We start from the raw sequence: 19,880 nt of genomic DNA on the forward strand, positions 1-19,880 counted from the left end.
ATATGGCTTTCAAATGTTTTATTGCAATAAGGTTACATCATGAGTTTATTGATACATGGTTACAATCTAAACTTTTCTTGACTCTAAATTTTCTAGTTGTGACATCGTCCCGTAATTAGTTCCAGAGCGGGCCTCAAGAACTTAGAAAGAGATGCGGATACTTCTGCTTCATCTGATCCTCGCGCTCCCAGGTGAACGCAGGTCCTCTTTTGGCACTCCATCGGACCTTCACAATGGGGATGCGACTTTGTTTCGTTCGTTTCACCTCCCTATCCATTATTTCTACGGGTTCCTCAATGAAATGAAGGTTTCATTTACCTCAACCTCATCAATCGGGACAACGAGAGTTTCGTCAGATGGACATTTCTTTAGGTTTGACACATGAAAGACAGGGTGTACATTGCTGAGCTCTGGTGGTAACTACAGCTTGTAAGCCACCGGACCGATCCTGGCAAGGATCTCGAATGGTCTGATGTACATTGGATTCAATTTCCCCCGCTTTCCAAAGTGTATCATCCCTTTCTAAGGGTACGAAAGCTATTCACATGGTTCTAAAAGGCGTACCATGCACATCAAGGCGTGCCATGGTGTGACTTCACGAGGCATGGTGTATTTGTTACGAAAACATCCAATGCAAGTTTGTTAAACATATGTTGTCCAAGTAATGTGTCAATGCATACCTTATCGCGTTATGTTGTGAGTTTTTTGATGGTGTGCTTTTTTTTTCTTTTTTTTTTAATTATTTTTTTTTACGATCTCGAATGAAATAATTGAGTTTTTGTTAACTTTACATATTAAGTGTTGATTCACTTCTAAAAACTTGATATATTTTAATAATTTTTTAATTATATGATTTATCTTTTTTAATATATATTAAATTGTCACGTTTTGAAAACGTCATGACTCGCACTAGTTTGAGGCTTGACCTTACCGTCACGTCACGCCTCATGCCATTAAAACCTTGACTATTTATAATGTACTGATACGTAAACTTAAGAAAAATATAAAAAGTAGCTTTTTTCATTTAATGTGTGATTTTTATTACGTGGTTTCATTTTTGTCACTAAATTTTCTTTTATATAAAATTTCACGTTTACGTAGATTTGTTAGAAAGTCTATTTTTTTATTCTTAACTTGTAAGCATTTGTTTATAATTTACATCTATAAATTGTTTATTTGTTCATATATATGAAGAAATTGAATTAAGTTGTTCGTTTTTAACGATCAACAAGGGGTGAGATCTTGGAGTGAACTTCGACTACATATTAGCCACTTAGGCCAATATTCACCTCGCCGCCATTTGCCAATGGTTAAAAATACTAAACAAAGGTTGATTATTTTATTCTTTACCATCTATGAATACTTGTTAAAAGCACCTCCACCCCCGATTTAAAATTTGCCATTGCACTCTAATTAATTATTTGTTAACTTTACATATTAGGGTTTCTCTTCACAGCGTCTACTCGGCGAGTTGGCTCTTGGACTCGTCGAGTAGATCATTAATCCCACATGGCATGTCGCGACTCTACTCGACGAGTTGTAGCACCGACTCGTCGAGTAGCTCAATAGTCCTCAAATTAAATAAATAAACAATATACCTGGAAGTCCGGATGTTACAATTCTCCCCCACTAGAATCAGACTTCGCCCTCGAAGTCATGTTCTGGAAATAACTCTAGATATTGCTCTCACATCTCGGACTCCGACTCCCAAGTCAACTCGGACCCTCTCCGATGTTGCCACTGGATGTAACGCCCGTAGATCCGGGCTAGTCAATTTAGAGATAATAGGGGTCGAAAACGACTTTTCGACAAAATATTATTTAGAATAAATAATCTTAACCAAGTTGTAGAATATGTCTCAAGGGTTCCGTACATATAAAAAACGCCGAAATCCGAGTTATAACGAAGAAGTAATGGCCCGTCGAAGTTTTTCGGCAAAACCGGCATGGCACCGGTAGACGTAAATAGTGAATTTACAATAGAGGACTTTTTAGCCTTAGTGATCTAAACAAAAGTTTTAGTATATGTTAAACCGATAACATCCATAAAAAGAACGCCCAAATCTGACTTCGTATGAGGAAGTTATGAATTTTCTAAGATTTGGCAAAGCAGTGCACGACCTGAAACTCGAATTTTAGTTCGAGCGGTTTTTGGCTTACGCAACCTAAATGAGAGTTGAAGATCTCATTAATAGGAACTTAATGGTAAAAAGACAGACGAAAACGGAGTTCGTATGAAGGAGTTACGAATTCTTCGTGGTCATTTAACAGTCTAATATCATCCTACTTTTAAATTTAAGATCGGTCAAGAATTAGCCGATGGAGTCTAAATGAAAGTTGTAGATCTTGTTTTTACCTACGCGTGGAAAAAAAGAACGTCGAAAACGGAGATCGTATGCGAAAGTTACGGGGTTTAGAAGTCGGCAGGGTGCTGCTGCAAAAGGGGTGACGTGGCTGATTATGGGCCAAGGCTTTCTCCCCAAGGCAAGCCACCAGAAGGTGACATGTGGCATGGAATCGACGAGTAGGAGGACCTACTCAACGATTAGAGCTGTTTTCCAGCCTATAAATAGAGGTGTCGGGTTCTCTCATTCTTCACACATTTCCAAACCATTCTTTCTCTCTCTAGACTCTCTCTCTAGCCCCCAAACCCCCCCTAAAGTCTAGGTAAACCCCCTAGCACCCGAAGGAAGCCCCGAGGCTCCCGGAGTCCCGAGAAAAGAGCCTTTCGGCTCAGAAACGCTGCTCCAGCGAAGCCCGGTTTTGAGAAAAACCCGCTGTAAGTGCGCTACGCCTAACCTATCTTTAGTATAGCTTATGTTTTAATATAGTAATGTTATTAGGAGCTTATAATAATTATTTGGGCTATTATTATGATTTATATAGTGTTGTTTAACGCTTATATAATAATAATAATAGCTAGACTATTAATTAGTCTCGGTTAACGTTAGACTAAACCCTAGTGGTATTGATACTAGGTTTTGTCAAGGGAAAATTGTTTTGAGATAACGAAGCGCTGTCCGAGTTCCGAGTCACCACCTTTCAGGTGAGTGCATATTCCCTTTCATCTTACACATAGATATGAAGTATTTAATATAAATTACGTGCTATGTGTGCATATTATCTGTATACTTTCTATCTATGCTGGATGAACGTTTTTATACATGTTTTAACTGATTTAAACTGTATACGTATTTTATATCTACAAATATGTTGGGTATAACATAGGTAGATGAATGATGAGAGATAAAAGATGATGTGAGTAAACATTGGCAACTATAAAGTTAGTGCCCAATAAATAAACACCGGCAGCTATGGACTTAGTGCCTATTGGACAAACGATGGTAGCTATGGACTTAGTACCTATTAGGTAAACATAGGTAGCTATGGACTTAGTACTTGTTAGGTGTTGGTAGCTATGGATTTAGTACCTGGTAGCTATGGACTTAGTACCTATTAGATAAACGTTGGTAGCTATGGACTTAGTACCTACACTGGTAGCTATGGATTTAGTACCCTATGAAGGAACTTTTGCAGCTATGGAATTAGTGCATTGGCAGCTATGGACTTAGTGCCGGCCTTATAACCCTGGAAGCAAGAGACTTCGGAATAAACGAATAGATGACTCTTAGGGTAGACCCTTGAGAGTAAGGAAGATAATGGGGATGGGTAAATGGGGTTGATTGTTTGTTGTTTAAACATAATAATTATATTATTGTGGGTTGAAAACCCTATGTACTCACCAGGTTTCCCAACTTGACCCACTCAAGCTTATTTGTATCACAGGTGTCGATACGAAGCTACTTTACACTGAGAGATTTAAAAGAGATGTAGATCACTAGTGTAAATAATGTAAGTTCTGTTTATGCTTATGTTTCTGTATTGACAATGACATCCCAATGTTTTGAAAATGAATAAAAATACATTTCCTCGGAAATGCTTTGATAACCTATTTATCATGTTTTCTGGGAACAAATTCCACAACATTTTTGTTAAAAGAAGTACTCTGATTTTTATAAAGCATAAACAAAAAATCGGTCTTTTCTGGCCGTGAAAATGGGGATGTCACACTGGACCTAAACCAGGGGTACCTTTTTGTTCTTCAGAACCTTCACCTTTCGATCCATGATCGCAATCGGTATCTCAATATAATTCAGGCTCGCATCCACCTGAATGTCCTCTAGTGACACCACTGCCGTCTCATCGGCTACACACTTCCTCAGCTGAGACACGTGGAAGGTGTTATGAATCTGACTTAACTCCGCAGGTAGCTCCAAATGGTACGCTACCTTACCCACTCTGGCGGTCACCCTGAAAGGATCGATGTATCGGGGCCCCAGCTTGCCCCTCTTCCTGAATTGGGTCACCCCTTTCCACGGGGATACCCTCAGGAGCATAAAATCTCCAACCTGAAACTCAAGCTTGGATCGTCGCCTCTCTGCGTAACTCTTCTGGCGACTCTGGGCTGTCAGTAACCTCTGCCTGACCTGCTGAATCTACTCAGTCGTCTTGAGCACTATCTCAGTGCTACCCATCACTCGCTGCCCCACCTCTCCCCAACATATAGGAGTCCGACACCTCCTCCCATAGAGAAGCTCAAAAGGAGGCATACCAATTGTGGAATGGTGGCTGTTGTAGTAAGAAAACTCAGCCAAGGACAGATATGTGTCCCAACTTCCACCGAAGTCCATAACACATGCTCGAAGCATGTCCTCGAGTGTCTGAATCGTCCGATCACTCTGCCCGTTTGTCTGTGGGTGGTAGGCTGTACTGAAGTGCAATCGCGTACCCAACTCCTCATGAAACTTCTTCCAGAACCTGGAAGTAAAGTGCGCATCCCGATCCGACACTATCGATGTTGGCACTCCATGCCGAGCTACCACCTCTCTTACATATATCTCGGCAAGCCTCTCTGCAGAAGAACTCTCACTAATAGCAAGGAAGTGAGCGCTCTTCGTCAACCGGTCCACAATCACCCAAATCGCGTCGACACCTCGAGCGGTCCTCGGCAATTTGGTGATGAAATCCATGGAAATCTGTTCCCACTTCCACTGGGAAACCTCTAGTGGCTGCAACTTGCCATGAGGACGCGGGTGTTCGGCCTTAACCCGGCGACAGGTCAAGCACCTCTCGACCACCCAAGCCACGTCCCTCTTCATACAGGGCCACCAATAATCTCTCTTCAGGTCCAAGTACATCTTAGTGGCTCCTGGATGGATCGAGAATCTCGATCTATACGCCTCCTTCATCAGAATACTGTGAGCTCCGCCAGTATAGGGCACCCAAATCCGCCCTCGGAAAGTTATAAGCCCTCGACTATCCGTCGTAAACTCAGACACCTGCCCAATTACCCGCTCCCTTTTGCGGTTCTCCGGTCTCACGACCTCCACCTGAGCCTCTCGAATGGTATCTTAGACTGGAGTCATCACTATCATTCTCATACACATATCTCGGATCGGAGCACTCTCTGCTCTACGGCTCAGGGCGTCAGCCACCACATTAGCCTTGCCCGGATGGTACAAGATCTCGCAGTCATAGTCTTTCACCACATCCAACCACCTCCTCTGTCTCATATTTAGGTTGGGCTGATCCATGAGATACTTCAGGCTCTTGTGGTCCATGTATATGGTACACTGAACACCATAAAGATAGTGACGCCAAATCTTGAGGGCGGACACTACCGCCCCTAATTCCAAATCATGGGTGGGATACCTCGTCTCGTGAGGCTTCAGCTGCCTCGACGCATATGCTATCACGTGACCCCTCTGCATCAACACTGCACCCATCCCTGAGATAGACGCATCACAATTGACCACAAAGTCCTCCACTCCCTCCGGAAGGGCTAACACCGGAGCTTCGCATAATCTCTGGCGAAGAGTCTCGAATGATGCCTGCTGCTCAGGCCCCCAAACAAAAGTAACGCCCTTCCGGGTCAATCTGGTGAGAGAAACCGCAATCTTGGAGAAATCCCTGATAAATCTCCGATAGTAGTCGGCCAATCCCAGAAAACTCCTGATCTCGGATGGGGATCTCGGCACCTCCCACCGCATAACGGCCTCAATCTTGGCCGAATCGACCAATATCCCATTCTGATTAACGAGATGTCCCAGGAACTGGACCTCTCGTAACCAGAAATCACACTTGGAGAATTTGGCATACAGCCTCTCCGACCTCAAAACCCCAAGAACCTCTCGTAGATGCTCCTCATGCTGCTCTCTGGATCTCGAATACACTAAGATATCGTCGATGAACACGATCACCGACCGATCCAACATAGGCCTGCACACCCGGTTCATGAGATCCATGAATGTCGCCGGTGTGTTGGTGAGCCCGAAAGGTATCACCACGAACTCGTAATGCCCATAACGAGTTATAAAGGTCGTCTTCTGAATATCCTCCTCGCGTACTCTCATCTGGTGATATCCGGATCTCAAATCAATTTTGGAAAACTAATATGCCCCCTGCAGCTGATCGAATAAATCATCGATCCTCGAAAGTGGATAACGATTCTTGACCGTCAACTTGTTCAACTCCCGGTAATCAATGCACATCCGGTGTGAACCATCCTTTTCTTGACAAAAAGGATCGGAGATCTCCACGGCGAGCTACTCGGTCGAATAAATCCCTTCCCCAGCAGCTCCTGAAGCTGTGAGGATAACTCCTGCATCTCTGGTGGCGCTAGGCGATAGGCGCCGTTTCCGGAACCAGATCAATCCAAAACTCCACTTGCCTCTCGGGAGGCACACCCGACAACTCCTCGGGAAAAACATCAGGAAACTCGCACACTATCGGAACCTCGGAGATAGAACTTGGCCTCTCTGACACAGTCCGCGAATCCATCACGTACGCCAGGAAACCCATACAACCCTGCTGTAAGCTCTGCCTCGCCCTGGCAACAGAGCAGAAAGCTGACCCAGATCTGGTACCCTCGTCATACACTGTAATCACTCCTCAACTAGGGTCCCGTATAGTCACCAATTGAAGCTCGCAGTCGATCACTGCTCCGAAGCGGCTCAACCAATCCATGCCCACGATGACATAGACATCACCCATCGCGATTGGTACCAGGTCAATCGGAAACTCGACACCAAAAATCTCCAGCACACATCCTCTGAATACATCGGTAGCAAAAACCGCATGCTCATCTGCTATAGAAACCCTTAGAGGTCGACTCAACGCCTCACGCCAGATATCGATGTGACGACTAAAAGCTAAAGACACGAAGGATCGACTCGCACCCGAGTCAAATAACACTAAAGAAGGTACAAAACTCACAAGAAATGTACCTAAATATAGCACATAATAAGCACAATAAATATCTGAATAAATAAATAAGGAAATACGTACTAGCCACGACATCAGGTGCTGAGCGGACCTCCTCCGCTGTCAGCTGAAAAGCTCTCCCATGAGCCTTCAGAACCTCTGCCTTCACCGGCCGAACATCAGTAGCACGCAAAGCAGCAGGAGCGGAACCCTGGGCTGATCCCTGAACAAGCTGAGGGGACTCGGCCTTCCGATGGCCGGTCTGATTACAGTGGAAACAGACTGCAAATCCCTTGGGGCAATCCTTCGCCATATGCCCGGCCTTGCCACATTTGTAGCAAATCCCCGCCCGACAAGATCCCTCGTGACTCTTTCCGCACTTGCCACAAGTGCGGCCCTTTTGACCTCCTGATCTTGAATCAGCGGGCTTAGCCCACTTGGCTGCCGGTCCCCCCCCCCTGAGACTCCGCATCCTCCCTCTCCTGAGTCTCCGGCTCGATCTCCCTCCTCATGGAATTTGCCTGGAGCTCAGCAAATGTCCGATAAGACGAGTTCGCCACGAACTCTCGAATATCCCTCCTCAGAATGCTCAAGTACCAGCTCATGCGTGCCGGCTCAGTCGACACATGCTCAGGGCAGAACAACGCCCTCTCGTGAAACATCCGCGTAATCACAGTCACCGACTCTGTCTTCTGCCTGAGAGACAGAAACTCCTGGGCCAACCGTTCCCTCTCCTCCGGAGGAACATACTCATCTCGGAACATCACAACAAACCTCTCCCAAGTCACTACAGCATGCTCTGCAGGAGTAAAACTGGCCGTCACAAACTTCCACCAGTCCTTCGCTCCCAAGCGAAGCTGGTTCAGCGCGAACCGTACCCTCAAATGCTCTGGGCATGAACAAGTGTAGAAACACCCCTCGATATCAGAGATCCATCTCATCGCAACAATTGGATCCTGAGTCCCATCAAACTCTGGTGGCTTCGTGTTGCTGAACTCCTGGTACAGCAACGAGTCACCTCCCTATGGCCTGGCAGTAGCGACAGTTGCGGTGGCAGCAGCAGCAGCCGCCTCGGAAACTGCAGCATATCTCTCGTCAAACGTCTCGATCAAAGTGGTCTTAATAGACCCAAACATCTCCAGAATAGCTTCTCGTATGGCTGCGGCCACCTCGTTGTGAATCATCCTGCGAATTTCATCATCGCTGACTCCACTGCTCTCTAGGGTGTGGCGTGTACCTACCATGATGTCTCTGAAACACAACACAAAATCATCAAAGACTTGCTCGAGCATACTCACACTCGACTACTCATCCCTACTTGCTCCTTAGCATCCTAAGGATTCTTACTTGGATTGCACATAGACGTGGTGCTTTCAGTAGTACGGGCCCAATACTACCTTCCACACCCTACATGTAGTCACCCCAAGTCCTCCTACTAGGATTCTAATTCACAAATACTCTATATCTCATGAATCACAGACTACTCTCTCAGTAGACCCCTCTTAAACTCATCTAAGTATCTCTTCCTAGATTATCTCCCGACTCAGAACTCAACACATACTCAAGCAAATAACAGATAACATTGATCAAAAACATCTCCTAGGCTAAGGCATCACAAATCAGGCAACTCTAGCCTTAGAATATGAAATACATAGCCTACCATTTAGCATGCAATCTTAACAAAATATCTCATAAATATCTTATAACACAAAAGTAAGGGTATTTTGGGAAATAACCGTTCGGGCTCTGGCTGATTGTACACACCACTTCAACTTGTTTTCTTTTAAAACTCCTTCTCGTTTTGGAAAAATTCTTTTCTTTTGAAAATTCTTCTCAAATCCTCAGTTTGAGTCCAAACACACCCGGAGGTACATCCGAATCCCTCAAACCAAGGCTCTGATACCAACTTGTAACAACGTGAATTTTCAAACCAAAATTTTCAATTTAAAAACACCTTTATCTCAATAATAAAATCACCAAATGTCACAATGTCAAATTATCAAATCTCATATCAAAAACTGTTCATATATCAAGACTCCAGGATCCTCCAAATCATAACTCAAACGCTGATGTGTGTGTACAATCAAGCCGACGCCTTCCCGTGATCCTTAGAAGTACCTGAAACACATAACACATAACACGGTAAGCACAATGCTTAGTGAGTTCCCCAAAATACTACACACAACTCATTACCCACTCTAGGCTATAACTCAATAAGACCCTCCAGTCAATGTCTCTCAGTGGGACCCTCCGGTCCCAACTCGGTAAGCTCATAATAACAATACTCAACATAAATCACAAAGACATAATGCAGAATATTAAGATACACATGTAAGCACAATAAACATCTCAATCCCACAAAGGTACCACTCATGGTAAGTATAATGAGAAGACTCACCTCGTAAGCTAGCAAGTAAAAGTCTCGAAATCGGAAATCTCGAACTAGCCTCCGCCTAAAACATAGGATAATAATCTCTAATTAATACTCTACTCATACTCAAATACACCAAAGGTTGTTCTCTATTTCTCTATAACTCTTGGAATGGGTACAAGACCATTTTACACATCCATGGCCTCCATTACTCATGTTAACCAAACCCTAAAGTCAACAGAAGTCAACTCGAGTCAACAGTCCAAGTTTGACCTCACTCGTCGAGTCCACTCGTTCCTCATAAGTATTGTGAAGGTCTAGCTCGTTGAGTTAACCCCCAACTCATCGAGCTATCGTATGGTCTAGCTCATCGGGACAAACCCTAACCGACTCGTCGAGTCAGTTCATGGACTCAGCGAGTCCCTTCGATCTGATTTCATATTCAGACGATTTAAGGCAGATCTATCACTCCAATCACTAGATCAACCATCCTAAGGCTCGATTGTCACGTAATGCTTCGATCTTTACACTCATGCATGGTGGTTTTGCTCGAATCTACCAATACATGTTCTCATAAGGTGTTAAACACCATACTCCTCACATGGATGAATAAAGTTGGGACCTTTGGGCTATAGGTGTTGGATTAGTGTCTAAGTCCATAACTATGATTGGTATGTACTTGACCCGATTTGGCATGGTCCATTTGGGTTGCACTTCACCGGAACAATTTATATGGATAGTCTTTCGAGAATAGTATGTTTATGATTTATATTAATATATTATAAGTTCTAATATATTAGTATGGAATCATATTATTTATTTAGTATTGATCAAGAATTAATTTAGAATTAATTTAGTGATCAAAAGGAACTAATTAAATATGGACTCTTATATATAGTATGGGCCAAGTTCATTTAGGTTGGGCTAAGCTTGCATGGATAGTCCATGGAGTTTTTAACCCATGGATCCTATGGAAATGAAAGGTCATGGGTATTAGGGTTTACATGAATGTAACCCTAATCCTCCATACTATATAAAGAGGTCTTTGGCACAAGAAATGGCACTAGTGTGTGAGTAAATAAGAGTGGGCCAATTTCTAGTGTGCTTACTATTCTCTCAAGATTTCCAAGGTGTTTTTGGTGATTTGTGATTCCACTTGAGGCTTCCACGCTATTGGGGCTAAGCTCTTAAAGTTCAAGACTTCAAGCTACATCAAAAGGTATGTTATCTAACTAGGCTTTTGTAGTATAGTTGCTTCATATTATGCTAGTTAGGATAAAACCTTGGAATATTAAATGTTTGCATGTATAATAGAGAAAACATAGATCCAAGGTTTATAGGGTTGGATGTATACCATATGAGTGTTAGAATGCTCAAAACCCATCAGTGGTATCAAAGCCTGGGCTTGTTTTCATTTATAATTGATGCTATTTGCAATATAAAGAGGTCTTTGGCACATGAAATGACACTAGTGTGTGAGGATACAAGAGTGGGCCAATTTCTAGTGTGCTTACTATTCTCTCAAGTTTTCCAATGTGTTTTGGTGATTTGTGATTCCACTTAAGGCTTCCACACTATTGGGGCTAAGCTCTTAAAGTTCAAGACTTCAAGCTTCATTAAAAGGTATGTCATCTAACTAGGCTTTTTGTAGTATAGTTGGTTCATATTATGCTAGTTAGGATGAAACCTTGGAATATTGAATATTTGTATGTATAATAGAGAAAACATAGATCCAAGGTTTGTAGGGTTGCTTGTACACCATAGGAGTGTTAGAATGCTCAAAACCCATCAGTGGTATCAGAGCTTGGGCTTGTTTTCATTTATAATTGATGCTATTTGCAATATAAATTGTTTTTTTTGGAATCTGCTAGTTCACCACGAGGTGGTGATTGTTCAGTGATTTTTTTTTAAAGTTTTTTGGCCTGTTTTAGATTAGAATCATTACCACAAAGTGATTTTGTTCATAAAACTTGATTTTGATGTTATGGTAATGTTTATTCTCATCCAAATAAATGATAATTGTCAAAGTTTCAAGACTTGTTTTAGTTTATGTGATTAGCTAAGTTCTTGAAAATTGTTGATATGAATTATCTTCACTTATGAGTTTGATCTTGTTCATAGAAAAAATTACTTGATTATTGTGTTAATTGGTAATTTGATCTTAATGGTTTTTATGAACTCCATAACTTTTCCTCAAGTTATGGAAAATGAAGAGTTTTTCTTTTAAAGTGTCATTAAAAGTCATAGGTTATGAAAATGGAAGAGTCTCTAATTTTAATGTCATCATAAAATGTTTTTTATGTCTTCCATAACTTGTCCTCAAGTTATGGAACTTGAAAAGTTTTTCATAAAAACCATATTAAACTCATAAGTTATGGAAACCAAAAGTTTTTGAATTGTTCAAAACTTTCCCTCAAGTTTTGAAATTTCTAAAGTCTCACAGACACTTTAATTCCAAACCCTTAGAATTTTAAAAGTTAAAATTCAACCCTTATACCATTATAATATTAATAGTTAATAGTTATATATATGTATAAGAACAAAGTCAGTCTTACCGTTAGTAGGCCTCATTCACGAAGTCGGTCTATAAGGGAGGTATAAGGTTATTGCCTATAAAATGGCAGTTTAATGGGTGTCCACTCTCACCCACCGCTTCCTTGACTGGTGGAGGGTCGTTAGCCGAACGGGTTTGACAGGACATGATTCTCCCTTCATTAAAAGTATAATGATAAATATAAAGTAACTAAACCTTATTAAATTCCCAATCTTAGTTACTTTAGGAAAATGTGAATTTGGTGCTAACCCATGAAATTACACTTTGCACCGTGCTTAAGTCGTTAGTGGAGTGCGTGTGGTTAACCGGCACACTAACTTGGATTTAACAAGGTTGGCAAAGGGTGGCTTAAGGTTTATCATAGATCGATGGAGCGCGTGTGGTTAACCGACACATCGATTAGGTGATAAAATTAAGGGTACCAAGTTAATTTGCATGGTTATTCACACCTTGTTTGTGATCCTCGGCATCCCAGTCACAAACTTGAGAGGGCACAATCGAGATTTAAACATGCCATTGAAAATTTCAATGAATCTCAAAAGATCTAGGAGTTTCAAAACCAATTAAAACCTAATTCCCATTTCGTTTTTCATGGTGGAAATTGGTGAATCGTCATTCACCTACCTTCAAATATTTTGTAGCTTGGATTACGGCATCCCTCTTCCAAGTTATAAAATATTGTGTTGGGTCCTAGCCTTAATATTTCATATTGGGTGTTATATTAAGGACTTTAAATCAACTAACTTGAATTTATCCCATTGTAAATGTCTGGTTCAGACAACTATGATCTTCCCAAATCTCATGGAACAAGCTTTCCTAATGAAGATGATGTCCCGTAGTTGGCTCATGGAAATCATACTTCACTTCCTCCACCTCCTCCAATTATTCTCCCTAACCCACAAGTTCTTGAATAGTTCAAGGTCACTCAAGCCCTATTGGCAAGCAAGGTCTATGTGCTCATATCTTGGAGATGAAGTCACATATTGACAAGCCGGGAGAGTTGGGTGTCAAAGTCTTGAGAAAGTTGGTTGTTCAGTCACTTTCTAAGTCACATAATGAGTTTCCTTTGGGACTACTATGAAACAGACTATGACATGATCCTTAATGATCTTATCTATTTGCTGATAGGTTTCGAGCAATACATCATTCCTATGGTGTACATGTAAACCCTAATAGCTTTGGATCTAGTTTGTCTAATGAACATGCAATTGATAATCCAAAGCCATAAACCCTAGATCTAATAAACTATAACTGAAATTAGGGTTTAGATCTTACCTTTGATTGTTATATAGCAATAACAATCAATCCTTGGCTTCAGAAAGCTTAGTGCCTCAAGTGTTGCACCTCTAATGGAGTCACAAACACCACTAAGCAACTTGGATGAAGAGGGAGGAGAGAGGAGCCACCAAAAACGGCTGGAAACCCTAAAGGAAGTGTTCACCACGTTTTTGGGGCCATAAGGGTTCCTTATATATGCTGGCTATTAGGGTTTACAGCTAGGAAACCCTAATCTGACTGCTTAAGCCCTAAGCAGCCCATGGACCCCTTTTGGAACATGCCTTGGACGATTTCTAATGGGCTTCCCCATAGAATTCGTCCAACCTATTATTCCAAGGTGATCCATAGCCCAATTATGTAATTATCTCTTTTAGCCACAAAATTAATTCTTAATTAATTCTTGACTAATATCAATTAAACATTATGATTTCTCCTTTAATATATTATTCTTATAATATATTAATAAATCATAATTAAACCTTTCTCTCCTTAATTCATCCTACATATTGCTATGGTGAAGGCAACCCAAAAGGATCATGCTCATAATCGGGTCAAGTACATACCAAAATAGTTATGGACTTAGACACTAATCCAAAACAGTCTCCCACTTGGATAAGTCTAATAACTATTTTGCATAACTTCAGAACCTGATCAGCAATCGTAGCTTTCAAAAGCCGCTGTCAACTCTGATCTTATCAGATACGCGTGTCCTTTAGATAAGGGATTATATATTCCTCCATTCTCAAGATATCGTATAGACACAAGACATGAATTTCGATCATTCTCTCTATACTGTTTCCCGACTTCCGATTTATGATGACTGACAACAGACTACAATTGGACACATCAACTTAGTCCCGGCTTGGCCAAGCGCTTAGGGTCATCACTAAATCATTGAGGGGCCCACAAATATCGCTTTTATCCCACTTTGGGTAAAAGGAATGGATAAACTTCGACTCAAATGCTCGCTTGCATTTACTGATCGAATCACACACAACAATAAGTTTTATAACACCAAGTTACTGGTGCGTTTTCTTATTATCAATATGCAACCGACTAACAAATAACAACTCACACGTCTCGGTTTCAAGAATATACAATGTTATCGTCTCACAATTACTCATGATAAAAAACCATGAAGTGATTCAAGTGAGCGTGGGTTTGATCCAATACTCTAATCTTATTAAAGCACTCATGAACTTTGCAGCAAAGTTGTGCTATGTCTAAACACTTAGACAATCTACAGACAGATTCATGACAGTCTTCCTTCATACCTACTTCCAACGTATGACCGACTGTGGATGTTTGAATAACCTAGGTATTCTGGAAGTCAAAACATGCAAAGTGAAACGCAATAATAATATTAATCCTATATGGCCCCAAAGCTTTTGAGCGTAAATGACGATTTACCAATTCCCACCATGAAAAACAAAAACGAAGTTTAAGTTTTAAATGAATTGAAACTCCTAGATCTTTTGAGATTCATGGAACTTTTCAATGGCATGTTTAATCTCGATTATGCCCTTCTATTTGTGACTGGGATGCCGAGGATCACAAATAAGGTGTGAATAACCATACGAATCTACGTGATGCACTCAATGATACTATCACCTAATCAATGTGCCGGTTAACCACACACGCTCCATTGATCTATGATAAACATCGAGCCACCCTTCACTACCAATGTCAACCTCAAATTAGTGTGCCGGTTAACCACGCACGCTCCACCAACGTTTGGCAAGGGTGTGAAGTGTAATTCCATGGATTAGCATACAATTTCACATTTTGCCTAAAGTAACTATGATTTGGGAATTTATAAAAGCATTTAGATACTTTGTACTTCATTATACTTATAATGGAAGGTTTCGTCCTATCCTACCCGTTCGGCTAACGACCCTCCACTAGTCAAGAGTGCGGTGGGTAAGAGTGGATACCCATTCAATCGCCATTTTATAGGCAATTTCCTTAAACACCCCTTATAGACCAGCTTCGTGAATGAGGCCTACTAACGGTAATACTGACTGTTTACTCATACATATATATAATATAAGACTTTTAATGTTATATATAGTATAGGGTGTATTTTACACTTTTAAAATACTAGGTGGCCTAATTTAATAAATTATACTTTTAATTTAATTGAATGTAAACCAAAACTTTATGAGTTTATTAAATCTCTTTTAATTATACACCTTAATTAATTAATAAAACCATAAGGGTGTAATTTTAACTTTTTCAAAATACGAGGGTTTTAGAATTTAACATTTCAAAATTAATCTTTTAATCAACTTTTAAATTCCAAAACTTGAGGGCAAGTTTTGAACTTTTCAAAACATTAGGGTTGAGAATTTAAATATTTCAAAAAATTAAACTTTTAATCAAAAAATTTAAATTCCAAAACTTGAGGACAAGTTTTGAAACCTTTCAAAACATTAGGGTTCAACTATTCAAATTTCAAAAACAAAACTTTTAAGTTCAAATTTAAACTATAAAACCTAAAGGGGAAAATTGAAACTATTTCACAAGATAATTCAAATCTAAATTACAAATAATCAATCTTTATCTAATAAAACAAAAGATTATCTAAATTTTGACAATTATCTTCTATTTTGGCAAGGATAATCTCCAAATATTGGTAAAAATCAGATTTTATTAATAAAAAAACGTTTTAGGTAATTATCCACAGCCAAAATAGGTCAAAATCCCAAAATCAGCTCCATCTGACTCTCTGACTCGTCGAGTTCACTATGGACTCGGCGAGTTGAGCCATGAACTCGGCGAGTCCAGTCGAAAAACCTCAAAAATTTCGATTTTCAGCCAAAATTCGATCAAATAAGCATCAAATTCACTAACAAACAGCCCTAGGCTCTAATACCACTGATAGGTTTCGAGCAATACATCATTCCTATGGTGTACATGCAAACCCTAATAGCTTTGGATCTAGTTTGTCTAATGAACATGCAATTGATAATCCAAAGCCATAAACCCTAGATCTAATAAACTATAACTGAAATTAGGGTTTAGATCTTACCTTTGATTGTTATATAGCAATAACAATCAATCCTTGGCTTCAGAAAGCTTAGTGCCTCAAGTGTTGCACCTCTAATGGAGTCACAAACACCACTAAGCAACTTGGATGAAGAGGGAGGAGAGAGGAGCCACCAAAAACGGCTGGAAACCCTAAAGGAAGTGTTCACCACGTTTTTAGGGCCATAAGGGTTCCTTATATATGCTGGCTATTAGGGTTTACAGCTAGGAAACCCTAATCTGACTGCTTAAGCCCTAAGCAGCCCATGGACCCCTTCTGGAACATGCCTTGGACGATTTCTAATGGGCTTCCCCATAGAATTCGTCCAACCTATTATTCCAAGGTGATCCATAGCCCAATTATGTAATTATCTCTTTTAGCCACAAAATTAATTCTTAATTAATTCTTGACTAATATCAATTAAACATTATGATTTCTCCTTTAATATATTATTCTTATAATATATTAATAAATCATAATTAAACCTTTCTCTCCTTAATTCATCCTACATATTGCTATGGTGAAGGCAACCCAAAAGGACCATGCTCATAATCGGGTCAAGTACATACCAAAATAGTTATGGACTTAGACACTAATCCAACATTTGCTTGGTGCTGCTGAATCAACAATGATTTGGAGGACTGATAAAGCAAATTTGATTAGAAGATCAACTTCCCAAACCTCCACGGACATTGACAATAGGAACATTGGATATCCAGAAAAGCCTTCTCTTCCCAATGGAAAGGGATCAGCCATAGTCAACTCGGTTGACCAAATGGTAAAGAGAAAGGCTAGCTCTGAGATAGTCCCATGTACCATTACCAAAGAGTCCATATGGTTCTATTGCCAAAGGAAGGGGCATTGGTTGCGAAGCTGCCCTAACTACCTGAAAGATCTGAGAGAAGGTCAAGTCAAAAAGTTTGACTCTGCTTCGGGTAAGTCCACTATCTAACTCTGTTAAGTTCCTTATTGATGATTCTTAATACAAAATGTGACTCGGTTACATTTTGATGTTTGACAGGATCAAGCAAAGGGAAGGAAACTTAAAGAAAGAGTATGTTGAATCTGACCGCGAAGATGGATTGTAATCGCATGGTTCGAAGATCGGATTCTTGAGCTACTACTTAGGAGTTATGATAGATTGCTAGAAAATATGTAATAGCATAGTTTTCATTTAAAGTTGCATTGTAAGGAAAAAGTTTTTTTCCGCATTTTTAATAAATAAATATAATTTTGTTTTATTTTATATCTCCTTGGAATGACATTTATGGAAAATTGATGTTTGTATGTTTCTAGCAATAATGGAAATGTGAATTTGATTCTTTCATTTGTGGTAGTGTCTAAATTTACCAAATAAGAAAAGATTCTCATCACCCAAGTTTCAATTGGATCGAAACTTGGAATCATGCAAGTTGTATAGTATGATGAATGTAAATCTTCACCTTTGGAAAATTAAGACTAATTCCTTGTTCACATGTATATGTGAGTCAAGTGAAGGATATGGGATCGAGTACACATTCTTGTGCACTGGTCAAGTCCACCACAAAAGATCGATAAGACTATTTGTCATGATTTTCTAAAGTTTAGTAAATATGGTTATACTTACAAGTTTAAGTATAATTCTGAAGCTTTGGAAAAGTTTCGACGTCTGGCAGAACGAATGTGAAAAATCAAATTTGGCAGAAAGATAAAAGTTTCTCAAATCTGAAAAGATGGGAGAGTACTTTAGTATCATGTTTTATGATCATCTTAATGATTGTGAGACCATATCACAATTCAACCTCTAGGGACATCTTAGTGCATTCTTATGGATAAGAAGAGGAGTCATGAAATATTGAAATGGTTAAATCAAGAAGGTGATACATACTTCGTTCCAAACCAAGTCTTAGAGTCATACTCCAAGATTGTAATTTGAGTGACACATCTTAAAGAAGGTTTATTAACACTTGTCAAATGTAAGAGTAAAATGTGTCCTACTCTTGTACATTTGAAATTGGTAAGTTGTGATGTTTTGGATAAAACAACAACCAACTTAGGCCAATTGTGTGAAGTGTTTGTCTTGATAAGAATTCACACTATTTCTTGAATATTTGTTTGTTAAGGAATGGGTCTTGGCAAGAGAGTCTTATATGTCAAGAGGACAGTGGGAGTCTAAAAGATCTTGAAAGATTCTAATCAAGAATAAAACCTATAGTTTATCACTAGCACACGGCTTGAGGTTTATAACCTATTGTGTTGACATATTCCTATTTCTGTGCCCATTCTAGTTAAAGTTGGCTTTGCATATGAGTTCTGAGAGTTCTCAATTGGTTGCATAACAACTTGGAAGCAATGGCAGGCCCTTGTGCTGCCAGGTGGCAAGAAGTTAAGGCTGCACAAGTTCAGTCTATATGAGTTTGGATTTGTCACTAACCTTGTCTTGTGATTATGGTTTTGACAAATTCACATGGATAGGAAAACATACACCATAAAATCTAAGTGTCATAAGGTTTCTCTCCGATTCATGAAAATGATGGTGAGGAAACGCTTTCACTAAGTAGATTTTAAGTAGATAGCAATTGTGATATTTGCATTCTCAAAGTCGTTAGTGGAGCGTGTGTGGTTAACCGGCACACTAACATGGACTTATGAGAAATGGAAAAGGTCTAAACAATTGAGACTATGATTACGACATTCCTTTTCATAGTTCTGGAAATTGTTTAGACACACATGTGAGCTATCTAAAGAAAGGTGTATGATTTTGATAAAGTTTTATCAAAGCATCTCGTATCAGAAATCTGAACTTTGGTAAGAAAGTCAATAAAGTATTGATTTCTAGAAGTCCAGCTGATTTCTGAGTACATGTCAAAGCTAGTGGGAGCATAAGTGTTATGCTAATAATCATCATGCAAGTGGGAGTATGATAATTATAATAAGTGTTGCAAGTTAGCAATGTTAATTATAGAAAACAAAGTTTCAATTGGGAAAAGTTGTTTTGCTATAATTAAGGGAGAGGAAATTATACTTCATTTCAAATCTAAAAGCTTAGATCGTGAGATTTTAATCAAATTTAGTCAAGTATATATATGAATGTTATGTTGGAATGGTTCAACATAAGGAAATTCTATATATGGGAACATTATTTTCGTTCTAAAATTCGATTATGATTACGACATCCCTTTTGATAATCTGAACTATGAGAACATGGCAAAAAGAAATAGAAATATTATAGCAAAAGACTGGTCTAGTATCATGTCTTTATGTGAGACATCATGAATCGTGTCCCATATGCTTCAGATATAGGATCGATTGCATGTGCTATAATATTCATCTGTTCTAAATTCTTCCAAATGCCTATGACATTAAGAAGGAAAAAGTACTAGAATTGGATATGACTAAAGTGATTAA

The sequence above is a fragment of the Lactuca virosa genome, chromosome 6 (assembly GCF_052849685.1).
Source record: "Lactuca virosa cultivar CGN04683 chromosome 6, Lactuca_virosa_CGN04683_v6, whole genome shotgun sequence".
In the NCBI taxonomy this organism is placed as follows: domain Eukaryota; kingdom Viridiplantae; phylum Streptophyta; class Magnoliopsida; order Asterales; family Asteraceae; genus Lactuca; species Lactuca virosa.